This window comes from Acipenser ruthenus, chromosome 5 (genome assembly GCF_902713425.1).
Source record: "Acipenser ruthenus chromosome 5, fAciRut3.2 maternal haplotype, whole genome shotgun sequence".
Lineage (NCBI taxonomy): Eukaryota > Metazoa > Chordata > Actinopteri > Acipenseriformes > Acipenseridae > Acipenser > Acipenser ruthenus.
Window position 1 is genome coordinate 40,744,520 of NC_081193.1, and position 12,418 is coordinate 40,756,937.

A 12,418-nucleotide genomic window follows, 5' to 3' on the forward strand; every position below is an offset into this window, starting at 1 on the left:
TTATGATAAACCCCTACAGTCTTTGTCCAATATTTTGTTAACACACATTTGTATATGAAGTTAAAGTGGCCCATTGACAACACACTGAAAAGGTAACATAATATGCTGCTAAGAGGGACATATATATATATATATATATATATATATATATATATATATATATATATATATATATATATATATATATATACTTGGTAGCAAGGACCCCGTGAACTCCAGTTCACCTATTTTTTAGGGAAAGGAGGGGTGGAAGATAGTGAACCATGAGCTCAAATTCAATTAATTTTGAAAAGGGGGTCACCGGTACTTTTTAAAATATATTATTCACACAAAGATAAGAGCTGTCAAAACAGAGCAAATAATTGGATTTAGTTGGGTCTGACGTATTAAATGGAGAAAAAACGCTATAAAAGCTGAGGTAAAACCCCAGTCAAGTATCACTCAACTTGATCTTACAAGTTGCGTGGTCCATGCTCTGAGGATCTCTGAAAAAGCTGGTTGCTGTTTGGTCGTATTTAGAAGTCTTTTGAAGACAGCTCTTATTTTTATGTTATATTCTACAACTACACTTCCATATAGTGGAAGGTAAAAACAATTTTGAATTTCTGTCTCATTTAGTTATAGTTTTGAGAGCATAATCTGCATACACGTGGGTATCTGCTTCTTCCCCTGGCTGGAATTCGTGTTGCTGTTTCAATCTGCGTTGAAATAGGTACGTGGATTGTAGTTTATTTGTTATAATCATTGCTTGCTTAGGTAAGCAGCATGCACTTAAATTAAAAATTAAAAAAAAGGAATTAAGTTACCCAAACTGTGTTGGGGCATGTTGAATTGTGAGGTTGATGCAAATTTAGTGTTAAGTATATGACTCCAGGCCTACAGGATAGTATACATTGGCAATTAGTGTCTTAGAACGCGAGCCGTTCTAAGCGCCAGCCAGTCTAAGGGCCACAAGTCCAAGGGCAGTCTGAGCTCTGGCAGTCCGAGCAAGGACACGTGGAGCAATGACCTTTTCCAAATCCCTCCCAATGGCTACTAGAGGTCACATTCCTACCTTGACACCTAACGTCTGGATCCTAACGTCTGGATCCCCTGGACAAAGCCAGCTCACTCATTCTCCACTACCAGTGTGAACACCGGTAAATACTTGCTGCACATACCCTTATTAATTCCTTCTCCCCCTACTCTGCCTGCTGCCTGCTACAAACTTGAAAATCTCCTTTTTCAATTGCTGCTCTCTGACTAACAAATCTCTGCTTCTCAGCAAACTTATAACTGATACCAATATTGATCTTCTCTGTCTAGCTGAAACCTGGCACTATGTAAACGACATGCACTCGCTGCATCTAGCCACCACAAAGGGCTATTCCCTCTTTGATAAACCTCGCCTCACTGGCCGAGGCATTTGCATTGCTGTTATTGCAAATTGGGTGCTCGCTTCCTCAGTACTTTCTTTGCCTGCCTTTTCTTCATTTCAGGATCTCGCCATCAAGCTCCCCTCTCCCATGTACCTTACCCTTGCTTTATCTACCGTCCACTTAAGAACAACTCTGCTTTTATTGCAGTTTTCAGAATTCCTCTCCCTCGTCTGCACTTCTACTGACAAAATCCTACTCCTAGGTGACTTCAACATTCATGTTGTCTTGCCTTCCTCCCCCCTAGTGACTGACTTCAACACGTTTCTGGACTGTCTTGGGCTCTCTCAATCTGTCAACATCCCCACTCACACCCGAGGACACACCCTGGATCTGCTCATCACCAGGGTCCTTGATGTTTCCAGTCTCTCCATATCAGATGTCTCTCTCTCTCTGACCATTTCTTAATTACTGCTAATATTAAACTACCTGCTTCTTCCTCCGCTACTGATACTATTGTCTCCTTCCATCCCAAGAATCTGCTGAATCCTCTGAAACTCTCAGAATATGTCTCTGCATCCCCTCTAACTGGTACTCTCCCGTCCTCAGCTGATGATACGGTGACCTTCTACAACGCCACCCTTACTCATATCTTTGACACTGTTGCCCAGCTTACAACCAGAACCGTCAAGAAAGATCAAAACTGCCCATGGTAAACCCTCGAACTTTGACTGCTTAAATCTGCCTGCCGCAAGCTCGCGCACAAGTGGAGGTCATCTGGACTAATGGTTCACAGACAGATCTGGACCGACCATCTCCCGAGCTACAGGTGTGCACTTGCCACGGCCAGGATGAAATACTTCTCTGACATCATAACAGTTCCTGTTGTACAGTGCCCTCACCGGTCGACAGGGAGATTGTTGATTCGGATTCATTTGCTCTTTGTCACACTATGGGACACGGTAAACCAAATGTTCTCCTTAAGACCATTGACCAAATCCTACATCCAGCCACCGACAGACCCAACTCCCGTCCATCCTCCTCTCTTACCTGTCATGATTTCTCCTCTTTCTTTTGGAACAAAATCGACATCTATTCTACACTCGCCCACCACAAACCCAGTTTACTACTTTAATTATTATTATTTGTTTATTTGTTTATTTAGCAGACGCCTTTATCCAAGGCGACTTACAGAGACTAGGGTGTGTGAACTATGCATCAGCTGCAGAGTCACTTACAATTACGTCTCACCCGAAAGACGGAGCACAAGGAGGTTAAGTGACTTGCTCAAGGTCACACAATGAGTCAGTGGCTGAGGTTACAAGCCCTTTTCTTTAACCACTGGACCACAAAGCCTCCTCACAGACCACACAGCCTACTTGACCACCTTGGTGCTCCTCCGGTTGCCCCTCCTGCCTCTCCTCTCCTCTCTCCATTGCTGATGTTTCCGGCTTGCTGCTGAAATCATCTACTGACACATGCCCGCTGGACCCCGGGCTGACTAACCTTGTCCGTCTCTGTGCTTCTGATCTTGCTCCCTCCATTATGCACACTCTCAACCTGTCCCTGGACTCTGGCTCGGTGTCTGCTGCCTTTAAGCTTGCCCGAGTTACGCCGGTACTCAAAAAACCCTCCCTTGACCAGGCTGACTTATCTAATTTCCTTCCTATCTCCAGTCTCCCTTTTCTCTTAAAAACTCTCAAAAGGGCTGTAGCCATTCAGCTGATGAAACATCTCACGGACAACAATCTGCTTGAATCTCTACAGTCTGGTTTCCAGCCGCATCACAGTACTGAAACTGCTCTGCTCCGGATTGTGAATGATCTCCTGCTCAATGCTGATGCTGGTGCTCCCTCTGTGCTTGTCCTCCTTGACCTAACAGCTGCTTGTGATACCATAGATCATTACATTCTACTTTACCGCTTTCAGAAGTATGCTGGAATCTCTGGAACATGTCTCTCCTGGATGTCCTCTTACCTATCCAGATGCATGCAGTCTGTTTTCTATGCTGGACATAGTGGTGTTGCAAACCCAGTCACCTATGGTGTCCCCCAAGGATCTGTTCTTGGGCCCCTTCTCTTCAATATCTACATGCTTCCCTTGGGTCACCTCATCCGCCAACACAGCCTCATGTTTCACTCCTATGCTGACGACACCCAGATCTACTTAAAACTCAACCCTGGTAGCCCCTCTGCCATGGTCTGGCTCTCGGCTTGCATTCAATACATCGAGGCCTGGATGTCTGCCAATTTTCTTCAGCTGAACACTAGCAAATCTGAACTCCTTCTAGTAGGATCTAAAACTCAACTTAAGAATCTAAATATAGCAATCTAAACTGTCTGCTGCTGCTGCCTCCCCCCACAGTACAAAGCCTTGGTGTACTTCTTAACAGCAACCTCTCCTTTTGATGCACACATCTCCTCCGTGGTCAAATCTTCCTTCTACCATATTCGAAACATCTCCAAAGTCTGTCCCTACCTTTCCGTCCTGGATGCAGAGATACTTTGTCATGCATTTATCTCCTCTCGACTTGACTACTGCAGCTCTATATATGATGGTCTCCCGACATGCACCATAAACCGACTGCAGCTAGTTCAGAATGCCGCTATCAGGATCCTTACCAAATGTAAAAAACGTGATCACATCACCCCCCGTCTTGCCCAGCTGCACTGACACCTGTAAAGTTCAGGATTATTTTCAAAACTCTCCTACTCACCTACAAGGCCCTTCATCACACAGGTCCCGAGTACCTCCTCAACCTGCTGACCCGCTATGTCCCTGCCCGCAAGCTGAGGTCCTCCGACTGTGGCTTGCTTGTTATCCCCAAGCAAAAGTGCACCACACTTGGAGAACGCTCATTTAGCTTCATGGCTCCGACTCTTTGGAACTCTCTCCCAGCTTTGGTGCATGATGCTCCCACCGTCGGTCGCTTTAAATCAACTCTCAAGACTCACCTGTTCTCTCTTGATTTCCATGCTCTTTAAGCCTGATATCTGCTATTAGCTGCTGTGTTGCTGCTACTATTTCATGTGTTATGCTACTATCATGTATTACTATCATGTATTATGCACTTTCCACTGTATTTAATGTATTATGCATTGTTTTTTTACTGTATATCATTGTAACAGGGCAAGGAGTATTTGTTTATTTATTTTTAGAACGGGGTCTCCCCCTCCGCCCCTGCACAGGTTATTGTTTTGTATTTGTTTGTTTTATGATTTATGTATTTATATGATGGCGAAGCGCCGTCGGTATTGTTTTTGTATTTATTTATTGTATTTAATATGACGGCATAGCCGTGCGTTTGTTTGTTATTGTTTTGTTTTCATTTAAAATGTGTTCTGGCAGAGGCGAGATTAGTGCTTGTCCTCTGCCAGGAATAATTAAAAACCTTGTGCAGATTGTGGTCGAGGGGTAATGAGATAATTGATAATTAACCCCTCGGCCACAGTAAATCAAAACCTACAGCTCTCTGCACTCAGGGTGGTGGGTGTTCAGAGGAGGAGCGAGCGAGAGGAGAGGAGAGGAGAGAGGTAAATGGAAAAGAAAAGAAAACTTAAATAAATCTGTGTCAGTGAAGGCCACTGCCCAGCCTGACCGATTTATGTATTGTTGTGTTTGAGATTTGTTTTGTTTAAATATTTATTTTGCTCTGTGAGCACTGTTTTTCTGTTTAAATATTTACTTTATTTCTGTATTATTTAAAATAAACAGTGTGCAGCGTCTTTTTGCACTGCAGTACTGTATGTGTTTTAGGTTCCAGCTGCTGGAACCTAAAACACCACACGCCAACCCTGCCATAATCATGTATTATGCATTTCTCTGTATTTAAAGTATTATGGACTTTCTTGTTGTTATTGCATCTTGTAAAGCACTTTGTGATGGTGGTCCACTATGAAAGGCACTATATAAAATAAAGATTGATTGATTGATAGATTGATTATATTGATGCATTACTATAAAATATAGGATTTACATTTGAGCTTTGGAGAGTGATATATTGGATGTTTTACGATTTAGCAGTTTGCATGTCTAGACTAAGGGCTGGGTATGTGATAACCATACCTGTATTACTGTGTTGAAATATTAATGCTGTTAAACCTGTAAAGGCAATGGAATCGCCCAGACTGCCTATTGCTTGGAATTTGCTGTAGTCCGCAACCACCCAATCCATTTTAAGCATTTAATAAACAGAAGTAGCACAATTACTGCTCTGATTGGTTAAAACTTCAAATTAAATGAGTCTGTATGATTAAAGTTGTCTGGATAAGTTGAAAGCCCAGGGCACGAACAATCCACTACAGGAGTCCAAAACGTCTCCCCTAAGTTTAACACTAGAAGGACCGGAGATATACTCATACCTAGAAGTCCCGCAGCAGTCTTCCTGACGGCTGTATTCAAAACACTGTAAATAGTGTAACGAAAGGAGAAACAGTTGGATGTAATTAGTTTTTTTACTGAGTATATCACTTAAACATCTAAACAACCGAAACATATTATATATACATATGAACATTTATTTTACAAATCAAAACAAGAAAATGTAAATAAATAAACATCTGAACAGACAACGGTTTACAACATACATATTTATAAAACTGAAACGTCGGGAGCCAGCTTTCATGGAATACTTGCCATCTGATCCAAAACATCAACTCCATATTTTGTTGCATTGTAAAACTCCACGTCCTCTGGTATTTATTTTCACTAGTCCCGATGCTAATTGACTGACCAAAACAGCACAACTGGCAAGCAGGCGCCAGCCTTTGAAAAGGCTGATTGAAAAACAATAGACTGTCAGTCATTCACTCAGGCAGACAGTAGACACTAATCTAATTACAGTTAAATACATTGCAGACTGGTAAAAAAAAATAATAAAATAGAATACCGTTCTGTATAATCAAAATACAATTGTTTTCTGTGTGGCCGTCAATGTGACTGCTCCTGGGGCTTTTAGGTATAATGTAATATATCTCCTTAATTTCTGCACTCCCGTGTTTCATGCTTTGTGAGAATATTTAATACATATGGACAGAAAGGTACATGAACGCACAGCCCCATATGTGTTACACAACTGGTGAAAATTACGTTTTAAAACCAAAAACCGCCAAAATGACTGCCGCGGGGCTTTTAGTGTTAAGAGTGTGCTCAGAGCAATAAAAGAAGTACATGCGAAATATGACAAGGGGGGTGTTTACGAGGATTATCTGTCATAAAACATAATAGCTCCCATCTTTCAGCACTGTGTAATTATATATTATATATTGTAAATGAAACGTTGCTACACAGGTTCGTTGCCCCTTTAAAAATACAACCAAACACACTGAATGGAGTTTAAAAGTGCTGACGCGCTAATTCTTTAATAAAACACAAAACAAAACAAACACAAAATAAACACCTAGCTCCTCCTCGAGCACTAACTAAACGGCAGGTCCCTGGCTGACTCGCAGGACGGCTAAGCCGTTTACCTGCCAAACAAGAAAACAAAATAAACACAGGTTTCACACCACCAGGTTTACCGGCAATACTTTTCTCTCTCGTACGCTTGCACACACTTCCAAGTGGGCTTTCCACACAGCAGCCCCGTGCAGACTGGCTGCACGTCTTAAATACCCTGCACCCGGTTCTAATTTTTAATCACCCCCGGGTGCAGGGGATAATACACAATAAAACAATTAACAAAACTAAATTAAACAATAAACAAAAAGGCGCGTTTTACTCTTCCGGGAGGTTTTAACCCCCTCCCTGCTGTCTCACACATCCCATATATATATATATAGAGAGAGAGAGAGAGAGAGAGAGAGAGAGAGAGAGAGAGAGAGAGAGAGAGAGAGAGAGAGAGAGAGAGAGAGAGAGATCCTGTGTCTCTTTTCTTAAATTAAGTATAAATATATACTTTTACAACAGCGTAAAATAATAGGGTAGCTTTCCTGTCGCCAAGCATTTAACTTATGAATGGCCAAAGGCCAAAAGCAGTTTATTTTCTATTATAAAACAGTATATGCCAAGTGTGTTCAAATGCATCAATAATAGGTCAACACACATTCAAAGAAACAGCAACAAAAGGATATTAATGAAATCCAATAATCCTACTATGAGCTTGAAACCTTACTGGAATATTTTTTTACACATCTTGGTTGTGTTGCACTGAATGTCATATTCTAATGACTACACCAAATGTAAAATATGCAGTATATACCTGTTGAATTTACAGCTGCAATAAGTGCACTGACAGCTCTTAAAGTGCATATCCTATAATAAAACCTGACTGCTTATGCTGTGGTGAACCTGCAGATCTCACACTGTGACAAATAGATAAAATCTGGATATACAGGTTCCTCATGTGTCTTTAATTGTATTAAAATAACTGCCAAGCAAAAACAGGACTTGATATTTGATTTCTCCAAACTGCAAAGGGAGTATTTTACAGTTTCTATGGTGACACGGGTAAACAAGCAAAGGCAATACCATGGACTTCTTCAAAATATTTACGGCCTAGTAACCCAGTTGTATTGGTCACATGTGCGATAATACAAACTGAGGCTTTCATCTGGCCTATTATGCATTGTTTACAGCTGATGACTGTGGTTTTCAGAGGCTTCTCCTAAAATAAAATAAAAACTTCAGGCCCTCACATGAAGTTTAACACATATACAAAAAGTGTACACTATTTATAAATATGACTTTTTTTTTAAATACACAATGTCAATTTCATAGTAAATTAAAAAGGATGGCAGCCCATTCATGTGTTAGCCACATGTATATTTTGTCTGCTACATGTATATGTTTAGAAACATTTAACCTTTTTGAGTTACACAACAAGCATATTACAGCTCTGGCCATCTAATGTTATCAGTTATATCCTTTTCCAAATAATTGAGTTTTAATATTACAACATAGTTTGTCCAGCTGCCGGATAGGGTCCAGATGAAGGGGATCCATGGGCAGTAACCTGCGTTGAAGGGGGCCTTGGGCGCTATGACTATGGTGGTCAGACAGACCCATGAGGAGCACTGGGAGGCGGAGCAGTCCAGGGTAGTCCGGGAGGATGCACCCTGGTGTCCCATTTGCCTGCTCTACGGGCATGAAGAGGCCAACTGCCCGGAGCTGGATGGAGACACAGATCCAGAGTGGGGGGAGACATTGCCGTGTCCAGAGCCAACACAGCTGCCAATATTCCTGGGGGAGGTTCCCCTGGTGGAGGAACAGGGGCCTTCATTTTTTTTGGGGGGTGGGGGGGGGGGCAAAGGCAAGTCAAATTTAACCCTCAGCAGCCACCGGAGGCGCTGCTGAAGGAAACAGAGAAGGAGGGTCTGCCTGCCCAAGGGCCACAGAAGAACTGCCTAACCAAGAGCCAGAGTGGGAGGATTTGCCTTCCCGAGAGCCAGAAAGGGAGGAGTTGCCATCATGCATGTCAGATAGTGTCTTTATGGTACGGATTAATTTAAAGGATTTTAATCCCATCAAAGTGTATTTAAATTAGTGTTAGGGAGAAAGTTACTGTTGCGGGACCTCCCTTGGCCACCTTTTGTTTTGTTATAGATCACTGTGTTTTTATTTTTGCATTTTTGTAATTATGTACACTGTGTTTGTGTATGTTCTCCCGCACTAGGGATACTATTGCTGGTACCCTAATGGTGGCCACCAACCACTGCAACTGCCTTTGCTTTTATAAAACCATGGCACCAATGTGGCGTTTCAACATCAAAACCCTCTGTATCTCTCATTTCTCAGTGGATACCCACACAGCAACATAACACCCCTGTTACAATCCATGAAAGTTCATTCAACGGAATTGGAATTGCAGTAGAAGTGTCAGAATTGCAGAAAACCCAAGTGACCCAAATTTCATGGGTCAGAGCCGCAAATTGACATTAAAACCAGTCGTTGTACAAGCCGCAAAATAAAAAGTATATGTACGATCACCGTTTGGCTGAAGTTTGTCATTATCAACATATAACTGTATTTACACTCAACTCATTGATGGGTTTTTAATTCAAATGGCAAATTATATAATTTAAAATTAACCTATGTTGTTGTTTTCTTTTTCTTTTATGGATTCAAAATGTAATTAATAATCAGATTAATCATTGTCCAAAATTTTCCAGAGGAAGGGAACATTGTTATAGTTTATAATGATAATCATTTCTGATACTCACCATGCCATGGTTTAGCCACTGTGGTATGAAGTTATCTGAAAGTCTTGGTTAAACCAGTTCTCTGTCATATAGGTACAGGGTCCAGAACATGGTCACCACAAACTATAGTAAAATAAATAAAGAAATAAAGAAATAAAAAGAGATTTAAAAAAGGACAATAAGATATTTTTTTCCATCAAGGGCTGACACAGAGTGATTCCATTGCATCAAATATGTTTTTTATTATCTCCGTTCTAAAACGTCTCTTTTGTATCGTGACTACAGTAGGTATGTTCAGGTTATTGTTTTCTATAAAGGTTGTCACAGAAACACACAATTCAACCATATGGAGGAATTCTACTGTTTATAAAGATTTGTCTTTTTGTAATAGGCAACATTCACAAGTGGCTGAAAAAATGATTTATTAGCTGTTGCTGCCAGATTAAATTGGATACATTACTGCATTTGGCCCAGTGCCTTGTCCTTACGGAGCACTTGGTTCCTCTTCACAATGCTGGCAGGAATAGGCTTAAAACTGCTTGCCAGGCCTTGGGATACGTGTAAAGAACAATTCTATAGGGACATGTAATTTAGTATATGTTGTAGCGCACCCTCACCGCAAATTAAGGCTAACTGCAATGGGAAATAGAGATGCTGACTGATGACAAAAAAACTGTAGAAACTATTTTTAAGGAAACTTTTTTGAAAAGTGTTTCTAAACATACTCTTAGATTAAACAATGCTTTAAAACAGTTCTTAAAGTTTTGTGAATAAAGCCCATCGCTACCACAAAATAACATTAACAAACAATGATGGATGGTGAACAGTACTGTATTATGAATATTCACATTGATTATTATGTACAGAATGTTGATCCTTTCAACAAAAAATACATAATAATTTGACTATTAAATTCTCAACATTTCTTACAAATTGTATTGTATTTGATACCAATAATTATTTGGATGTATTATACAAGCTAACTGAACTTTAACCTTCAACAGATTGGGACATTTTTACAGTAAACTCAACAACAGCAGGTGATTGACAGGGAAAGTGACAGGGAAACAGTTTGGATATTATTAGTAGCCTGATTGCCATGATGCAATTATAGACATAGACAATGGCTATGTTTACAACAACTTTTGGCACCCATAATGGAACGTTCTTTTTATAGAATGTTGATGTCACCTCACTGCCATCATACTGTACTTTTCTAGATTTTGGAAATGCGCTTTCAAAATGTGTGAAATTCAAGGGACAAATTGTAGAATTATTATTTTACTGAAATGGAAATGTAATCCTGTTTCATATCCAGTGTTAAGAAATGCTTATCAAACTCCTCCCTGTGATCAGCCCGGTGCCACGGTCTATCCAATTGCTGTATGCCCTGCAGCTGACCACAGTGGAGTTGTTTAGTAGACTCACAGCTGCGCGCCCTCCCCAAGATGGACGACTTCCAGTTGCCACCTATTGTCGATACAGCCCATCTATGGGAAAGCATACTACCCTCCCTTACACAGCGTCCTTTCTGGTCAGGAGGGAGATTTGCAGCTCAGATTACTCATCCCTCAGAGTGATGCTGAAGGAACACTCGGCCAACCCTACGTCCCCTAATGGACTCCCCTCCCATGAAAAAAAATCAGCATTTTGATGCTCCTTATCCGCACGATGCTTCGATATGTAGTGGAAGGGTTGCAGCGCCAGATATGGCCGTTCGTGTCCCTCATCGTATGTAACTACCTTAAAGTGGCATGGTCCGTGCCAAGAGAGAAGGAACATCCCAATAAGTAATAGCGAAGAGCGAGTCAGTAGCCTATTTGATGGCTAAATACGCCTTCTCAATAACTGAGTAGTTTTATTTTCCTGGGAGCCATTTTTTTGCTCATATAATTTATAGGATGTTCTAATCTGTCAACTTCTTGGGACAGGACCACCCTTGGACCAATCTGGGAGGCACCAGTCTGGAGAATGAACTCTTTACTGGAATCTGGTGAAATGAGAGCTGGGGCCTGGCATAATTTCCTTTTAATCATATCAAAGGCCCCCTCACATTCCCCTGTCCACTGAACTACTTTAGGAGCAGTCTTCTTGGTGAGATCCACCAGGGGGCGATACTAGACCCCTAACCCCAATAGTGATCTCACCTGAGACTTGGGTCATGTACATGAAAAGGTGCGACTGAGTACCGGAAGCAGGTTCCATTGCTGATAGGAACCAATGTCCTTCGAGTGAACCGTAGTTGTCTACAGGCTGTTCATGAAAGTTACTTGGTCAAGCTTAAGCAGCAGTTCCCAGAATGGCATGCAACCTTCTTGAAGTTAGGGGAGAAAGAGTTTGGAGGACCCAGTGGAAAGGCCGGCAGTGCTAAATATGTGAGAAAACGTGTCCATATTGCCCACATTAAAAGCCAGGCTCCCAAAGGGCCAGGTGGAGCACCCTATACTGCACTGATTGAAAGATCGGAGGGGCTAGTCATGTGAAGAATGGATGTGTGCCAGTGAAAGTGTGTAATTTGCGATTAAGCCTAACACCTATCTTGCTGAGCTCTTTCTTGTGACCGCTGTTGATGATAAGACCAGTGCTGAAGAGCTAGATGGTCAGACTGTCACTTCACCAGGAACGGTGGGGCAGCATCTTGCCACCTTAGCTAAGAAGTCCGTCTTGTCAGGAGTCTGCCGAAGCAAGGAGGCAAAAGCACTGAAATGGAGACAGTGGAAGTGATATGGCCTAGCAAGAGTCTGTTCGCATCCCATATTGTTGTGGTAACCAAGAAGGATAGGTCACTTCGGATATGTGTTGATTACCGCAAGCTTATCCCTATGTGCAAATTTGCATGATACATGTCAACAAAGTGATGCACAGGAAACGCATCTACCAGCGCATATTATGATTTTTTTATTCCTTAGCTACCGGAGCACTCTA

At 41.6% G+C, this 12,418-nt stretch overlaps 1 pseudogene; it reads right to left on the minus strand.

Annotated features, from left to right (window-relative positions):
- The window catches only part of LOC117403166 (androgen-induced gene 1 protein-like), a 57,589-nt pseudogene that overhangs the window by 24,591 nt on the left and 20,580 nt on the right, over positions 1–12,418 (minus strand).